At 39.9% G+C, this 18,672-nt stretch overlaps 1 long non-coding RNA gene across 3 annotated transcripts; it reads left to right on the top strand.

The window, feature by feature from the left end:
- The first annotated feature begins 813 nt into the window (after window positions 1-813).
- Window positions 814-4,741, top strand: LOC143420931 (uncharacterized). 3 transcript variants are annotated; one of them, XR_013100684.1, is made up of 4 exons: window positions 814-1,071; window positions 2,230-2,306; window positions 2,924-4,234; window positions 4,502-4,741. It is a non-coding gene; the product is annotated as an uncharacterized LOC143420931 (long non-coding RNA). The 3 variants fall into 3 exon arrangements; XR_013100683.1 differs by having other exon boundaries at window positions 849-1,071; window positions 2,924-3,018; window positions 4,073-4,741; XR_013100682.1 differs by having other exon boundaries at window positions 849-1,071; window positions 2,924-4,741.
- The last annotated feature ends 13,931 nt before the right edge of the window (window positions 4,742-18,672 follow it).

Raw genomic sequence — 18,672 nt, 5'->3', positions numbered from 1 at the left:
TTCTGACTTTTTTCCCGCGCAGAAGTCTGGAAAAGAAGAAAAAAAAGACCTGCTGACTTTCCCCCCCCCCAGTGGCTCTTCTTCTTCTTCTTCTTCTTCTTCTTCTTCTAAAATCACTCTTTAAAAAATGTGGTTTGTATTTGCTCCAGGTACCTTTTGTTGTAATATGCAATATATACAATCTGAAACAGGTAAGTGTCACAGATATGTCAAAAAAGGAAAGAAAGAAATCAGGTAGTGTGTGTATATTTTTCATGGCACTATATTAATAGATAAAGCTAAAACTTGGCACATATTTTTACTTGTGGTCCTTATATTGATTAAAAATTAGCTCTCTATTGTGTGTGTGTTTTTGTGTTAAAAGGACAAAAGAGTACAGGGACTACTTGTTAAGCTAAAGAATGACTTAAGAAACAGGCAAGAAAACAAGTAATGCCCTGAACCATGTTTAAAGGTAATAGTGAACAGGCAATTATTTCACGAGTAGCACGAGTGTTATAGCTAGGGTTGCCGAATCTTTAACTATCAAATAGCACAATGCACAGTCAGCTGGGCATAGCGTAAATATGCACTGTCCATCCATAATCTTATAACAAAAATACTGTAAAATGTTGGTTTTCAGTTTAATCAATACCTCATGTAAAACAATAAAGACAAATACAGTAAATTATAACAGAAGTCACAAGGGCATTTCCTTTGAAAAATAAGCAAAAAGGAAACAAATACTGTAAATACAGTCTTCATTTACCCAGCTTATTCTACTACGCAGACCAAACAAACGACCCCTTCTTTTCACTAATCACGTATTACTCCACACTTGTATGCGGGACAGGCCGTCACTGTATGGAACGCGAAGTACGATTGCGGTCAAATCAGATTTGGTATTTGTAAGAGTGCCATCTGTTGGTCAGAAAGTGACATTGCAGTAACGGTCCGGGGCATTTAAGGTCGAGTAAGGGACAAACCAATGACAGTATAGAAATCAGTTTTGCGCATTATACTGTGGTATCCCTTAGTTGCCACTTGCCTAAATTAGGATTATCTTCCAGTGACAATTCCCAAATATAACGGGTAAGCAAGAAAATCAAATAGTTATAATACTAATAATAAATATTTAATGTTAACAAAAACACAGGTTTGGTTCATTTTTTGTCACAGTACCTAAAACTGATTAGCTGCCAGCGCTAATGTAGCACTTACCATTAGCTTATTGCTCAGGTTCTTGATAACCTTTTGTTAAGTTTTCGTTTGTGACATACATCATGTTTTTTATATGTGGGTGTTTCTTTTAATTATAGCGATATTTACTTCTTTATAAAGTGATGCCTTTACAAGCAGTTAACCTAGTAAAAAGCAATTCCCTAATGCCTAGCAGCCCGTCCTTACTGATGTTTGTATTTTGTCAGTGCAGTTGATGGTAACTTGATGGTAAGTTGATGGTGTAGTCCTGAAGGTATCTTAAATATTAGTCATTCTCTATAGGTTTAGTGCAGCTAATTAAAAGTTTTACATAACAAGGCTTAACAGGTTGATATTCATAATCCCTTCACATGATACTTTTAAAGCAGTAGATCTAGTCAGTCTGCATACCGAAAGACTAAGCCAAGCTGATCAAGAGGTTTTAACCTTAAATAGGTCCATAGTAAACATTGAAATTGCTTTATGGAAAGTGAGAGAAGCATTGGTTTTAGCCCTCATGAGTTTTATCTAAAGCTAGTAGCAGTATATGTGTAGGCTGCAATATGGAAGCGTGTTTGATTAAAATAAGAATTTGATCAACATATTGTATGGGCAGCTGTGGCTCAGATGGTAGAGCGCACCATCTATCAGTTGGAAAGCTGATTGCTCAATTCCTGATTTCTGTAGCCCACATGCTGAAGTATCCTTGGGCAAGATACTGAACCCCAAGTTACCTCTGATTCATGATCAGAGTGTGTTTGTGAATGTTATAAAGTGCTTAGGCATATATAAAATTGCTGTACGAATGTGTGAGTGATTAGGTGGATGAGACTTGCAGTAGTACTTGAAGTGTTGAGTAGAAAGGTGCTTTTTAAGTACCAGTCCATTTATTTATTTATTTCTAACTGAATTGTTTTCATGATTTCTGAAGTTGGGCATACTCCACTGTGCATTATCCTATTAACTATTAAGGTGTATATTTTTCTCTGTTCACTGTATCAGCTCAGTTGTATCACAGATATCCTAAAAGTGCTATGTTGTCTTTTGCAGTGTAAGAGAAGCTGCAAAGATCACTGACATGACATGTGAAGAGAAATCTGAGATCTCCATGGCAAAGACACGTCAGCGTAAGCCCAGCAATTGCATATATTAGCAGTATTTTTTACTCGCTTTCAGAAAAACATTTGTTTAGATTTGTTTTTTTGTGATTTGAAGAAGAAAATGTTCTCAAGATTCATTTAACTGTCATAATGCAACACAAGTGTTGTTTGTAACTGCGTGAGTGGAGGTGGTATCATAAATACATCTCACAATTAGAGTTCTCTTTATTACAGGCCACTAGATTGAAATAAAGATTTCTTTGCTGTCCATGAGATCAGGATTTATTTGAGGCTAACACAGTTACATATTTTTTTCTTTGTGGCGTTTGAATGTTATCCCTATTCCTGAGTGGGTTTCCTCACATACTCCAACTTGCTCCCACAGTTCAAAGACTTGTGTGTCAGGTTAATTGATGAGCCTAAATTAGACAGAGATGAATGGCAGATAATATGCTTAAAGTGTACAGAACAGAGAGCATTGCATGATTGTATGATTAAATGTGGCTTGTAGTCTAAAGTGCTCTGAGTGGTCAGTAAGACTAGAAAGACTTCCGAAGTGAAATTGTTAAAAATCAACTAGTAAAAGCATTGTGGGTATTAGTAGTGGTATCTATTATTGAGTATTTGCATCAATGTCATTACAGTGTTGTCAGAAGCTCAGTTACTTATGAGAGACATTGAAGAGATGATGAATTGGTGTGCATCGTTAGATCTCTCCAACCAGAGACAGCAAAGAATGGTATGTTTACAGTGAACCACGTGACTGTGCTGCAGACCACAGTCAGCCCAGAATCAAGTATTTTTATTTGTCAAATCTCAACCATATTCCTTTGAGGAAACTTACCCGGCTGAGTTTACATAATGTTTGTCTTCTTTGTTTCTAACCCACTGTCTTTCTGTTTTTAAATGGGTTTATTTGTTTAATTAATTTAATCCTGTCTCTATCATACTTAATGAAGCTGATACTATACTTCTGTTATAACAAGGTCACAAGTGGTCAGGTTATGAGTTCCCTATAGTTGCATAGCAACCCAGTTAATTTCTCTTCTTAGCTGCAAGAAAAGGATATGCAAAGTAAATCTGAATTGCCATTAATATAAAATATATTTGACACAGACGTTAACCGTTTCAGTCCATTTAGTTTCACTTTAGGCTTAGCCTCTGGACATCTCTTACATTGTCTTCCATTCCTTCCATGCACTCTAAGCACTAGACTAGACCCTCCTGACCTCTTTCCCAAAGTGCCACAGGGGGTGACGGATAAATAAAACTTTTTGCCAGAACCACTGGGCAGAATCAGAAAAAGAATTCTATTTGCTAAACCATAATATCTTTAATGCATGTCGTTCTGATTTAGGAGCTGTTATTTCAGTGAGTAGATTTACAGCAGCCTTGACAGCTGCATCAATTTCATCCGCACGTGTTGCCAGCCTCAGCCCCACCTACAAATGTAACGATTGGCCCAATCGTTTCAGGAAACAAGACGACCAGCGATCCATGAGAGACTGTTCAGTCTCACAAAAATAAAATTTGAGCTCCAGGTTTCTACCTCTAGAACCTAATTAGCAGGAGTGAGGACTCCCTATAAATAATTTTTCTCACAGGACAGATATAATAGTGTGTGTACGCACGCACACACACACTAGAAAACACATAAATGAATGCGCAGCTTCTGTCTATTGCAGCTGTTAACAAAGCACAAAGGATGCACAAATGACCTTGTTATTATTTTATGTGCTGAGGCATAGTGTGCACAGCACAGCCTTGTGTGCATGTTGTTGTTGTTGTGACAGAATCAGCAGGAGTGTCGGGCCAGCATAGAGGAGGACGGAGAGACCTTGGTCATAGAGGGCTTCAGGTTTGAGAGTGCAGCAAGCAGGCAGGAGCTGAAGAGGCTGAGTTCACAGGCTGCTGCAGGAGGATGCCAGGGTGACACGTGACTGACTTCCAACTTTGTGAGTCCATTATGCAGGCTGATCAAGGTCGCATGACTGACAGCGGTAGAGGAAAAAAAACCAACATAACACATGTTTACTCTTATATATATCTCTGAAGCCATATATATGATGTAGTATAAAGAATACTTACTATTTTAAGGAAAAGTGTTTCTAAATATTTTCTGTAAGACTATAAATTTCCATTTATTGTTGGTTTTTAAAAAAATATCTTTTATTAGTAGTTTGTCTGCTTGTTGTATTCAACTGTGGTGCATTTAATTATAGTGCTGGACATTTTCCCCGGTATACAACAACACGCTGTGAATGAGAGCTGAGGGGAGGACATGGTCTGCTCTCTGATTACACGGAGCTTTTAGGCTGTTCAGTGTCTTTCCTGTTTATACTATAGTGTAGCTTGTGAGTGCTTTTATTATAGTGAAGTTTCATAGCTCACTGTGCTTACTAGTACAGCTGGCTTAACAAAGTACTGTATTATAAATAAAATATTACATTGCCTTTCTTGGACATCTAAGAGTCATATTTTTGTGTGTTTTTAATCCATGGTGAAACTAGTATTTACAAACCTTTATGATGAGTTTATAAACTTGTTTTACTACTTTTTGTCTGTAATTTAAAATATATATTAACATCATTGTATTCATTTCAAAAGGGAAAGGGCTGTAAAGATAATTGTTAAAATTAGTTTATTCACTTGGTTATTCTTAAATATTTGTGTTATCTATGTTTTACCTTACAGTTACCTTAGTATTCTTGCAGAAGCAAATGAGGTTACAGCTCAGGTCATTATATATTGTTTGACTGTACTGCGTCGGACAAACCAGAGCGCAGTGTCCTGCAGAACAATACGCTTTAGCCATTTATTATCTTGTCAAATCCCCTAAAATGTCGAGGGCTTTAGGATTGCAGTCCGGCCTCGTAACTTCTTTCAAAAGAAGCACCATCACTATGCTGACATTGAATTAAACATGAAAATCTGCAGTTTGTCAAATATATTCTGAAGCTGGTGAATCCATTGCTCTGTTCGTGGTCGAGAAGGACTAGAGGCTGTTTGGCTGCGACGTGAACCAACAAGACCTGGCAGAAGAATAAAAAGTGTCAGAGCATCAATGTAACCAATTCACAAACTCCCAATTAGAATGTCAGATGAACGATTAAGCCCAGAAGTTTACCAAGCATTAACATACTACTGACATAATATATGCAAATAAGGTCATTATTATGCATGTGCTAGTTCAGTGCCCAAATTAAGTCCTCTTTTGGAGCACTCGGGATATGTTTGCAAGCACCAGCTCTATGACAACATGTTATAGAAATAATGGTCACTTGAAAAATCTAATTAGCTCTACATTTGATTGTAAGCTGTATTAGTCACTGGAACATGAAGAAAGCTTGAATTAAAATTAGCAACTGAAGCTAGGGAGAGGAATAGAAGGCAGAATCTAATCGTGGATTGTTTGGACATGCGATGCGCAGACATGCTGACGAAAGCATCCTGTAATCAGACTGAGTGGCATAAGAAGTGGTGAAAAAGCATTTAGCAGATGCTGAATTAGTGATGACTGAAGTTACTTTGTTGTTTATCAGTCTTGTGTTTTCATCCTTAAGTGTTGCATGAATTATTTATGTTTCAGCCCACGTAATTGGTGGGAAAACAAACAACAACAACAGAAAGAATGGGGAAAAAATACCAGACCAGGAGAACACAAGTATTAATCAGTTGTGTGGTCCTTAATAAATTTTTCTAACTCTCGGGACTTTGAACCTCTTCAAACTGTTGCTGCAGCTGCTGCAGCCCCCTCTTTAAAACGTCTTGTAAAGGAGCCATGGTGCTTTATTGCTCCGTGTCTTTTTGATTGCAGTTGCGGTTTGTTGTCGGCTGATCTTCTCATGTCTGTTTTTCATATAAACATCTGCTCTCAATAAATCTGCACTGATGAAACCACGAGGTCTGAACCAACAGCAGTTGCCTGCTATGCACACTTTCTGCCAGAAGGGGATGCCGTTTCTTGTGATTTTATGTCATTTGTCCCCGTGTGTTAGGCACTCGAGTGATTACAGCGAATGGCAGCATCTGTGGAGGTAATGTGCCTGAAGGCTGGGCCCTTAATCAGTTGTCTTTTACAGTCTTTATGCCTGATATAGAAATAGTAGAGAGTAAGGTATGCAGAATACATTCATCTTTGTCCCTTGGCAAAAAAGAACAATTTCACCTATTATTAATCACCAGTGAAACGCGTGTGGATGGTAGGTCACAGTAGACTCTCTCTGATCTTTTTCTCTGCTATATAACACCCCATCAAGTACCACTGCACTACTGCAGTTAAAGTTAAGATCTATGATACCAGCAGTACAGTCATATTTCACAGTGCTGAACTAAACTGCACCAACACTTACCCCGCTTATTCTTTTCTCTCTCTGTGTTTCACAACACTGAGGAAGTTTGACAGCTGTGGATTGCATGCAGTGAAGGCTTATCGCCCATCAGCTATGTGTGAAGCTGCACTGGCAGAACTGGTGTAAACTTTTTGGGGGCGAGATCTGAGCAGGAGTTCTGGATTTTGACAAACACACTTGATGAGAAAATGGCTTGACCAAACATTGCGTATTCTGTGATGTGATGCTCAGCCTCCAAATCGCCATTTGCATGTAGCGTTCAGGGGACCTCGATTGTTTGGAGCATTCTTGGCAACCCACAGGGTGTTTTCATATTGTGTTTTAAAAGTGCACTGAACTGAAGTGTACTTGCCTGCTTACTGATTCATCACAGACCCTGAAACTGTGCCATGTAATCAGAAACTGGCCTTCTTTACACAGCGCAGAGGTCAGCCATATCCAAGGACCCTGTATGTGTGTTGGTCCTGCAGAGGACATCCCTGTAGACTGGAAGAGCATAGCTGCAGCGGGGCATCCAAGGCCCTTCCTTTGTTTTTGCTGAGCCAATTAGAGAGAGATAGCATCTGCTGTGAAAGGAGAACAATGGCTTGTTCACTGTGTTTGAGTTTATGTGTGTGAATAAAGTTTGTGTGGGTGTATCTGTAGGCTAGTTAGTGCGTGTGTGTGTTTGTGTAGCTACACTATATGAGCATGTGGCGTGCTGAATAGTAATGAGAGAGGAGTATTGTATACAGCAGACGAGAGGAAACAAGAAAGTGACTGCCTACAAAGTATGACAGACAGCATATGGCTTCATCTACTTTGATTCAGTTAACACACACACACACACACACACACACACAGCAAATCACCAGAGAAGCACATATAAATTGAGAAGACTTCCTGCATTTATGAGTGAGGCACATACAATGCTTGTAATTAAAAAGTCACTGTTGCTGAGTGACAGTCTGCCTCACGCGCAGTCAGTTTGTGTCCTCGCTCGAATTTCTGTAAAACTTTTTGACAGGAAGTGCGGTGATGATTTCACAGTCGGCCGTAACACCCCCATCTATCCAAAGAGCCTAGAGGTCCTTAACCCCTACCTGCTGCTATCTTGAGTTATGCAGTTTGATGGCTCTTCAATTCTAGGTACGGATTAACAAGCGAGATATTTGAGGATGTGTGAATGTGTGCGTGTTTAGCTTGCTAGCACCCCTGTCTTGGCCAGCCGGCTCCACCATATGGCCACATTTATCATTTATCTCGCTATTCATTAAGACTGCCCTTGCTGGGTGCAGAAGCACTGCTGGGTGCCTCAGCCTCACCTGCCTCACCTCTACAGTGCTGTGGACAATTGACCGCAGTCCACTCTAATTTTGGATGTGAATGCTGTAAAATGAAATGTCCAACCCCTTTTAACTTAATCTTTTTTTCCACTACAAGCAAGCTGTTTATCCATCAGAGGAGAGGGCTCATTAAAGGGCTGCATCAATATAAAAATAAATAATCTAAATACACAATTTTATTGCGCTCAAACGTCGAAGGATGCAACAACAAGCGAACATTTGTGGACAGTTTAACACAGGAGTATGTTATGAGCTTGAAAGTCAATATTTGGTATGATCAGGCACAGCCTGAGCTCTCTTAGGCAAGATTTCTTGTCTTAAAGTAATCTGTAGGAATAGTTCTGCAGGCTTCTTGAACCTCTGGGGAGACCAATCCATGACTAATGGTGTTCCTTTGTGTGTGTGTTTTTAATGCATTTATGCTTTTCCTGCATTGACAGTGTGTTTAGGGACATGGTGAAAAATGAAGCCATTGTCAGACAGATGCTTTCCTAGTGGTTTTGCATGGTGGCTCAAAATCTGATGGTACTTTTTGTTCATAATTCCATCAATCTGGACAAGATTTCCAACACCACTGGCTGAAATGCTGCCCCAAACCACGAGAGAGCCCACACTATGTTTTACAGATGATTCCAGACTCTCACTGTTTTATCTCTCCCCTGACCTCTTCTGCACAAATTTAATCTAAAAATTTCAAATTTCGATTCATCACTTCGTAAGACCTGTTGCCACTGATTTTCAGTCAAGTTCTTGTGCAATTTTGCATATTTCAACCTTTTCTCCCTACCCTAAGAATGGCTTCTTGATAGCCACCCTCCCACTGAGACCATTTCTGTTCACTGGCTTCAGTGAACACTAGATGGATCAACTGAAGGGCCAGATACATCTCTCAGTTCCTGTGCCAGGTCTATGATCTTTTTTTCCCCCTATTTCTCCAGAACATGACTTTCACATACTGTTATGCCAAACAGTCAGCTAATAGCTTTTTTAGAAATAACCTGTTAGTACAAAAATATTATGTTATGGCTGTCAAACTGTGTTATCTTTGTCATTTTTCATAGATTCAGCTAAAGAAATTGGAACAAATTACCACTTTTTGCAAAAGGCTGTTAGTAACGAAGCGCCTGAAGATACAACTTAAAATTGGTTCTTTGCTAAGAGGTCTGTCATGTGTAGACACAACGCTGGTTCATCCCTTAAGGTGGGTGCCTTTTTTATGCATGAATGATTCATAAGTCATTGTTAAAAGACTTAACACGAAAAACAAACACACAGAGAAACCCTTAATCCTCTCAGAATGGTCAGATAGAAGGACTGGACTGGAAATAAGCAGCCAATGTCCATGAAAGGCAGTAAACTACTGTTCTAGACTATTTTGAAAAAACACACAATCTGGCTTCTTAGAAGCAAAATAAAGAAATGAGAGGTGGCTCAACACTTTTGCAAACAAACAACAGCAAACATGTTGGTCAAAAATAATTGCGAAACTGCACATTTCTTTGGGCCTGTAATGTTTATGCTTTCAGTTTCCTGTGTAAGAAATGCATCATTCATTGTTACATAAAAGAAAAGGAAAGTGTACATTTCTGACATGATGTATCATTAAGAAACGCTCTCCTGCATCAGCAACACATAACACTCTGATTAACATATGAGTTTTGTTTCCTGAGCTAAGTGTGTCAGTGTGAAATAATTACCTGTGTGGGGGGATTTGTTCTGTTTTGTTTTACTTTCTCTTCACTCAGTGCAGCATATGAAGTGATATTTTTCCAATGCAATCATCATCTTTCAGTTTCAGATTTTGATTGCAGTAATTTTGTTAGAATAAATTATAAAAGAAAGAAAAAAATGGAAAAATCATCTCAGCATTGCAGAAAAATCCTGATCTGGTCTAGACACAGCCTGCGCTAAGCCTGGCTAAAGATCTGCATGGATGAAATGGAGAGGGATTTGTGATCTCATTGAATGGACCCATTTGATAGCTGGCTGTGGTGAAAATTGAACTGAATGGGCGGAGGTAAGCGGAGGTTGTTTTTTTTTTTTGACAGAACCAAGGTTATTCATAGTTGGGCCAAAATCCGGTTGATTGAAATGAGTCACTCCTCCTTTAAAGTAGCTGGAGATAAATGAGGGAAAAAGTATAAAATATACCAGGGGAGTAGGTCTGAGCTCTGTAAGAAGGAAAAATAATCTGTAAATAGTAGTTTATGTGTGCTTTTGTGTTAGTTATGCACAATTCTGAGGGGTCCAGTGTGCATCTCACTGTTATTCATTAGTATGCATTCTACACCATTTTCTCCAGATACCAAGTAGGTGATTCATCCTAAAACAGCAGGACTATTTCACTTGCTGCAGCCTGTGTAGGGACTGTGAGGCCAGCTGTTGTTTTAGCGCGTCCCCGTTAAGCATCAAAACATCAAACAGCAAGCATGACTTAACTGCCCTCAGAAGATCACAGACTGTTGTTGTGCTTGTCATTTTTATCTCAGGAAGAAGTCTTTGCATTTCTCCCCTTCTCTGTAGTGCACTCTTGATTTTTCTCTTATCCTGCCTGTCTGTCTTCCTCTGTCTCTTCTTGATGGTTTGACAGTGTGACAGCGGTTCATCTTCAGTCTTGTGTGGGGATGTCAGCAGGAGAGAGATGTCTGTCTTGGCACCACTGATTGCTCAGTGTGTGGGTGCGTGTCAGTGGTTGTGTGATTTAGACACTTGCGTGTGGATACCGGAGGTGTGCTTATGTGTTGTGTATGAAATATGTTCTGGTGCATACTCACTTTTGCTTATGAGAGTTTGGGTATTGACAGTCTCCAGTAATTTGTCTCTTTGTGAGATGGATAAGTATTTGTTATGACGTAGTACCAGGTTGGATTGTCTTTTTCCTTCGTAACTGTCTTAATTCTTTGTAGTATAGATTTAACGAGGTGCTGGAAACAATCAGAAATATCTGTCTGCATTGATGTGACAGCGTCGCACAGTTGCAGGAGATTTGTCAGCTACGCATCCATCACGTGACGCTCCCATTCCACACATCCCAACATCACATCCAAAGTTGCTCTACTGGATTGAGATCTGGTGACTGTGGAGGCCACTTGAATGCAGTGAACTCACTGTCATGTTCAAGAAACCAGTCTGAAATGTTTTGAGGCTCACTTTCTTGTTCTTAGCTGACAGGAGTGACAAGTGTGCTCTTCTGCTGGTGTAAGATAAGATAAGATAAGATAACCTTTATTAGTCCCACACGTGGGAAATTTGTTTTGTCACAGCAGGAAGTGGACAGTGCAAAAGTTATGAGGCAAAAATTAGAATACAATAAGAATAAATACAGTACACAGCTGTACAGAATAGAATAAAATAATATACTATATACAGTAGAATAAAATAGAATAAAAATATACAATAAGATAAAAATAGAATACGAATGCTATATACAACTGAGTAAAAATACAACGATGCCAGAAAAGATTATTGCACTTAGTGTTATTGCACATGTGTGGATGTGTGTGTTTGTTCAGTTAAAGTCTTTGTTGTGGAGTCTGACAGCAGTGGGGAGGAAAGACCTGCGAAATCTCTCCGTCCCACACCGTGGGTGCCGCAGTCTCCCACTGAAGGAGCTGCTCAGTGCTGTCACAGTCTGCTGCATGGGGTGGGAGACGTTGTCCAACAGGGATGACAGCTTAGCCGCCATTCTCCTGTCACTCACCACCTCCACTGGGTCCAGAGGGCATCCTAGAACAGAGCTGGCCCTTCGGATCACCCTGTTCAGTCTCTTCCTGTCCCCAGCAGAGATGCTGCCGCCCCAGCAGACCACACCATAAAAGATAGCAGAAGCCACCACAGAGTCATAGAAGGTCTTCAGGAGTGGGCCCTCCACCCCAAACGACCTGAGTCTCCGCAGCAGGTACAGCCTGCTCTGCCCTTTCCTGTAGAGGGCGTCTGAGTTATGAGTCCAGTCCAGTCTGTTGTTCAGATGAACACCAAGGTACCTGTAGCTGTCCACAGCCTCAATGTCCATACCCTGGATGTTCAGTGGTTGCAGTGGAGAATGCTTGTGCCTGCGGAAGTCTACCACCAGCTCCTTGGTTTTACTGGCGTTGATCTGGAGGTAGTTCAGCTGGCACCAGTCCACAAAGTCTTGAGTCAGTCCTCTGTACTCCTTGTCGTCCCCATCAGTGATGAGGCCGACTATTGCAGAGTCATCAGAGAACTTCTGCAGGAAGCACTGGGTGGAATTGTGGGAGAAGTCTGCAGTGTAGATGGTGAAGAGGAACGGAGCCAGAACCGTTCCCTGTGGGGCCCCCGTACTGCAGACGACCCTGTCCGACACACAGCCCTGAGTCCTCACATACTGTGGTCGGTCGGTGAGGTAGTCCAAAATCCAGGTAGTGAGGTGATGGTCCACTCCAGAGTTCTCCAGCTTGTCCTTCAGAACCGAGGGAAGAATAGTGTTGAAGGCACTGGAGAAATCAAAGAACATGATTCTCACAGTGCTTCCAGCGGTCTCCAGGTGAGCGAGGGAACGATGTAGGAGGTGAATGACGGCATCATCCGCGCCAATGCCAGGCTGGTAGGCAAACTGAAGTGGGTCCAGTGATGAGCTTGTTAGGCGCCGAAGCTGAGCCAGGACCAACCGCTCCAGGGTCTTCATCAGGTGGGATGTCAGAGCCACCGGCCTGTAGCTGTTGAGGTCCTTGGGGCGTGAAGTCTTTGGCACTGGTACAACACAGGAGGTTTTCCAGAGCTGTGGGACTCTTCCCAACCTCAGGCTCAGGTTACCCAAGTGTACCCAAGTATTCAAGGCTTGACAGTTTGTGCATTCAGAGATTTTCTCCCGCATGTTGTTGTAGCAAGTGATTATTTGAGCTACCATTCTCCTCTGACCTCTGACATCAGCAGGGTATTTTCTTCCAGAGAACTGCTGCTCACTGGATATTTTCTGTCTTCTTCTGTTTTTTTGGACCATTCCCTCTACACCAGAGTGATAGTTGTATTTGGCTGGTCTACTGGAATTTTCAATCTTCCACCAACAACCATATCATGTTCAAAGTAATCTTCCTCATTCTGATGCTCATCTTCACCATGTCTACAGGCATGGAGTTGCTACAACTTCATTAGCTCATTAGATATTTGCATTAACAAGCAGTTGAATTAAGTTTCTGGTGAGTGTATCTGACAGTACCAAAAACATGAAAGGAGGGAGTTTCGTTGTCTTTAATTGAGGTTAAAGTTGTCAGGCAGAGCTTCGTCTAGGTTGGAGCACTTTCCTCTATGATGCCAGTGATGTTGAAGATGCTTCAAGTCTGAGGCAAGCTAAACTGCCTGACACAACAGCAACTGAGACTCAGGTTTTTTTAGGAATGTCAGCCACATAGATGTCACATATACAAATGATATATGGTATAAATGATTGACAATAATTTACTATTACTGGAAGACCACATTAGAATTATGGCATTATTCGTCAAGAAAACAATAATTCTAGTTAATTACTTGAGAGCTTCTTAACTCAGCTTGGCTATTCACAAAAAAAAATCTATATAAGTGCTTATTGTGTGGTTTCTTGCTTTCATCCTTCTTCTCACATTTGCAGGTAATATGATCTTATATGCATTTTAAAACCCAGCAGGACTGGTAGAAATAAGGAGGAAAGTAGTGCCTTTTGACAGTTTGTAAAATCTCATTGCTGTGCATTCCACAGTGGATTTGTTAGGATAGATGTTATGAAAGAAGGCCTAATAAACTACATGACAGTCTTGTCTCTTTTATTCAGACGTTAAAGTCTCTGTTTTTAGTTCTCTGAAATGCAATTACAGCTTTTCTCTTTTAGTTGACAGACTGTTTGCATGAAATAATGTGGGCAGATTATAGGTATCAAAGTATAAACTCCTGCTATTTGTGCTCTGCCCCTCATTGTTATGCAGCATGTATCTATGGACTGATGTTTATTCAGAGACTTATATATTTAGGACTTTAGAGTCTTCTAAAATCTTTTCTTTGTCCAAGCCTCCTTTTAAAATCCCCTTTAGATTCCCAGCACCAAGAAGCAAACACAATAAACAATGCTCTTGGCTCCTGTGGGTATACCTTAAATAGTGACTTGCCAAGAGGTCAGGAAACTGTGTTGAAGAAATGTATTTTCAAAGCAGCTTTACGGTGTTAAATGGCAGGTCGTATTTTTTCTTAGATTTTTTTTGTTTGTTTTATTAAGGTTATGTTTATTAGTTAGCAAACCGTAGCTTATATTTTACAGTGCTTTGTTTATGCTCAGCTGTTCCACTACTGGATTTACGGGAGATGGGTTTCAAATACACCCTCAAATCAATTTTATTTGACACATAAATGTAAAACAGAACAACAAAGTTGCACTTTTTGGATTTTTTTTATGCCACCTTACTGGCAGCGCCCATAACAGAAGGCTGTCAGGGTGTCCATCTCCATTCTCAGTAGTTTTAAGTCATTTTTTTTTAAAAATGTGCTTCAAACTTCATTTTAACACATAAATGAATAAGGTGTGACCTGATAAAATATATATATATATTTTTTTAGTGGGATATGGTATTTACGATCAAATTTCCTGTAGGATAAACTTGTAAAGTGGTGGATATTTTATATCCAAAAGGTCAAAGGTTACCTTGACTAATCACAATGTTCTGAACCCAGGACAAAGAGGAAGACAGTGACCACAATTTAGTTTCAAATACTGAATTTTAGGCATTCACTGTGATGGCTTGTGCTAAAAAGCTAAGCTGGAGCTGTTGGGGCTCAGGAGGTAAAGTGGGCCGTCTACTAATTGGAAGGTCGGAGGTTTGCTTCCTGTCTCCTCCAGTCTGCATGAAAGGCTGGAGGAGTGTTGAAAGGAAAGTATCCTTGGGCTAAATACTGAACCCTGAGTTGAACACGTTTATTCATCAAGTGTGTGATTATTAGACATGTTCCTTGTGTATTTGAAAAAAAAAGCAGTAGTATGAATGTGTTTGATTAGGTGAAAGCGCTTGTATTGCTTTGAATGCTCAGTTAGAGCAGAATAGTACTATATAAATACCAGTCCATTTACCATGCAAAACATTTGTGTACATGTTTTCCACTTTGTGACCCGTTATAAGCAAACGTATACTTACATAAATGCCTTTTATTATTGCTTCAGAATCTTCTCCACATAAATGAATCTGGACAGACATGGATGTAAGCTGCACCTTGACTGGTATTCAGAGCATTCAACTGTGAGGAGTTACTGTAATTGTAGTTATTGCAGGCAGGCACAAAGCAACGATGATGTCAAGTGGATACGTTTGCAAAAGAAACAACAAGATTTCAATGTGAAATGCTGAAATAAAGCAGCTGGCAGAAAGACACGCGGAGGCACATGAACCCAGTGGAATGAGAGGGTGGCCACAGATAAGAGTGAAAACCATGACATTAGCATAGTATTGATGACAGATTTGGTCACATATAATCTTTGATGACAAAAGAGGCCTTCATTGCTGCACGGTGGGGAACTCCTATGTGGGTGATGTTGGCATTCTGAAAATGAAAAACTAATCCGTTTTATTGTGTATGTGGTTTTTTTTTTTTTCTTATCTGTGATGGAGTATGCAATGGAATTTCCCCATTCCTTCTATTCCTGTCTATGGAATTACCCCTCAGGACACCTGATGCTTCTTAACATGTCTAACAGTCACACACTCAGCAGGCCTTGTCAAAGTGACAGGGATTTATTTGTCTGGTGTCTCTTTGGGTGTTGATAGGTCACCGCCGTTCTCTCATGTGTCATACCTATATGACATATTGCACTAATATGAAGCAATATAGAGGGGAGAACCTGCTGTTAGTCTACTGGCTTTACTCTCTTCTTATAAGAAGTTTTCTGATTTCTTTTAGATCATGCAGGTGAGGGGAAAAAAACATAATGATAATCCTGTAAATAGACTTACACTACCTCTAAAAGCAGTAGCTTTTAGCATGGCACCACTTCTTTGTAATTTTTGCCTTCATACAACATCATGGGGGGTTTTAAATGAAACATTCAAGATGTGATTGAAGTGACTTTAACAAAATTGAAATTCAAATTGAACTTTGACAAAATGATTGCATGAACATGAAGTGATGTAGTATTTTCAAAATGATATCACAGGTGCATCTATTCAAAATCTCGGACGAGCTTCAAGATGAGTTTGAGGTTTTCTGAAAATCTGGTAAATTGGCAGCAGCTACCAAATAAGGTCCACTAATGAGCTAATGACCTGAAGGTCCACAGAAGACAACTGAAGTGGATGTCTAAGGAGCTTGGAAAGAAAAGCGATTGGACTTCTTTAAGTTTCTTGAAGACGTTTCACCACTCATCCGAGAAGCTTCGTCAGTTCTAAGCTTCCTCTAACTGAAGAAGCTTCTTGGATGAGAGGTGGAACATCTTTCCAAGCTCCTTAGACTGCGATGACCTGGATGACTGAGAACCTTCGCAGACAACTGAAGTGGATGATGGCAGAATTCTTTCCAGTGTTAAGAAAAACCCTTCAATAAATCTAACAAGGTCAAGAAAACTCTCAAGGAGGTAGATGTACAATTTTCTACTATGAAAAAAATTGTCTTCATGAATGTAAAAATACAGAGTGTTTCAACCAAGGTGCTGGATTTTGAACTGTACAGGGCTATACTCTCTGCTTAGATCCAGCTAAATGCTGAAAACTGATTAGATGACACTTCATAAAGCAAATTGGCAATGATCCACAGCAAAATGTGAAATGGGATATTCTTCAATAGCCAAGTCAGTCACCTGATCTCCCCCAATACAGCATGCCTTACACTTACTGAAGACAAAGCTGAAGGCAAAGAGACTCACAAACAAACAGCAACTGAAGATGTTTCCAGTAAAGGTGATGTCCAAAAAATGTTCATCCAATTACGAAAAACAGTATTTAAAATATTCAAATATCAAAAAAATTGTGTTAGTTTGTCCAATAACTTTTGAGCTCCTGAAAACAGCATACTATAAATATAAAATGCTCTATTGTCTGAAAAGTAAAGTAGTACTTTGTTAAATATCTTGAATTAAATCTAAAAGTCTGCACTCCAGTCACATTTTAATTATTTGATTTAAAATCCACTTTCGTGGTGTGCAGAGGCAAAACTACCAAAAAATGCGTAGTTCTCCAAAAACCTATGGACCCAAGTGCACACCAGTCTTAATAAGTTAGAGAAAGAAACTTTTGTAGTAGTGTTGCCTCTGCTGTGTTCAAAAGAGTCCTATTGTGAACACAGAAATATCGGCACATCCTTGTGCTGATTGTATGTCATTAAGTGCTCGGGCGCGTCAGTTCTTCATGTTTTCTATATGAGGCTCTAATCAAAGCCAGCTTCAGCCCTTCTGCCGGAACCCAGCACACACACAGAGACTTTGGACTGGAGTATGATGTTATTTTCCAGGCTGAGCTAATTGTCTCTGGGGCTCAGTTCTCTCTCTCTGGTTGCTGTCGGACTTTGCACTGTTACACGATGCAGCCGTGGATGCCTGGGAATGCTCTAATGAAGACTTATGAGAAGCTGGATGTCTCTTGGCTGTGGGGGGAGGGATGTAGGGAGGACACTGAAAGATGGAAGATGGGAGTGAAGCAGAAAAGGGTGAGGAGTGAAGCGTGAGAAGAAGGAGGGAGAGAGCATGCAGTGAGACAGAAAGATGGATGGATGGAAGGAAAGCTAGCAGGAGTGGCTGTACGAGAGAGACTCAATACTGGTTGAAGGCTGTGCAAACCAAAAGTCTGTTAAAACTTTCTGGCTTTCCTTCACGTGTACATTACACACACTTTATATGCAGTGTAATGTGCCTATAGGGGACTTGATGTCTTTGGAAAAGTGCTGAATCAACTTATTGAAATCTTTTACTTAAATGGGAAGATTGTTGGTGTTTTCTGATGAGAATGTATGTATTTTAAGCTTCCTATTTTTCTGTATTTTGGAGTATATATGTGAGATATCCTCATTCAGGCTCATGTGTCACCCCAAAAAGCATATTTCTATCCATAGGCATGCTGCAGAAGTGCAATTAGAGGAAATCCACCTCCTTTAAAGCCACTCTGTTGAAGCTATTCTTCTCTACTTGTCTGAAAAATATGAGCTTGTATGGTGATTACATGTGTAATTTTTCAGAGTTCTAAGCTCTCTGCCTGTCTCTTTTCTTCTTGCTTACACTTTTGTGCCAAGCATCTTGTTTTCATGCAGACCCACTGCGGGCTTTTTCACAAACATCTGAAACATTTAAAAAGCAAATCTCAGGATTTATTCAGTCTGTTTTCACAATGTGCCCCTTTATTTTCTCATGCGGTAATCAAAGTGTTGTCTTCAGGTTTTGTTTATCACATTTTGATAAAACCAAATGGTAACAAACTGGCAAAAGGGAGTACCTTGACTAAGAGTCTATTACTTTATCTTGCAATGCACTCAGATCTTTCTTTCTTTCTTTCTTTCTTTCTTTCTTTCTTTCTTTCTTTCTTTCTTTCTTTCTTTCTTTCTTTCTTTCTTTCTTTCTATGCTTGTTGGCTAGACAGGGCTAACACAGGTATTTGGTTTTCTAAGGCTAAAGCGGCTAAGATAAGCAAGCTCACGTGAAGATAAGGATGTGAGGCCTCAGTTAGCCATCTTAGTAGGCAGAATAGAAAAACATCTAACAAAAAAAATGAAGATGTGCCTTTATAGCTAGAAACACCAGGTTGTGGATGTTAACAGTAA

Source organism: Maylandia zebra, linkage group LG11 (assembly GCF_041146795.1).
Source record: "Maylandia zebra isolate NMK-2024a linkage group LG11, Mzebra_GT3a, whole genome shotgun sequence".
Taxonomy (NCBI): Eukaryota; Metazoa; Chordata; class Actinopteri; order Cichliformes; family Cichlidae; genus Maylandia; species Maylandia zebra.
Note: the sequence above shows the minus strand (reverse complement) of the source record. Positions and strands in the feature narration are given on the sequence as shown.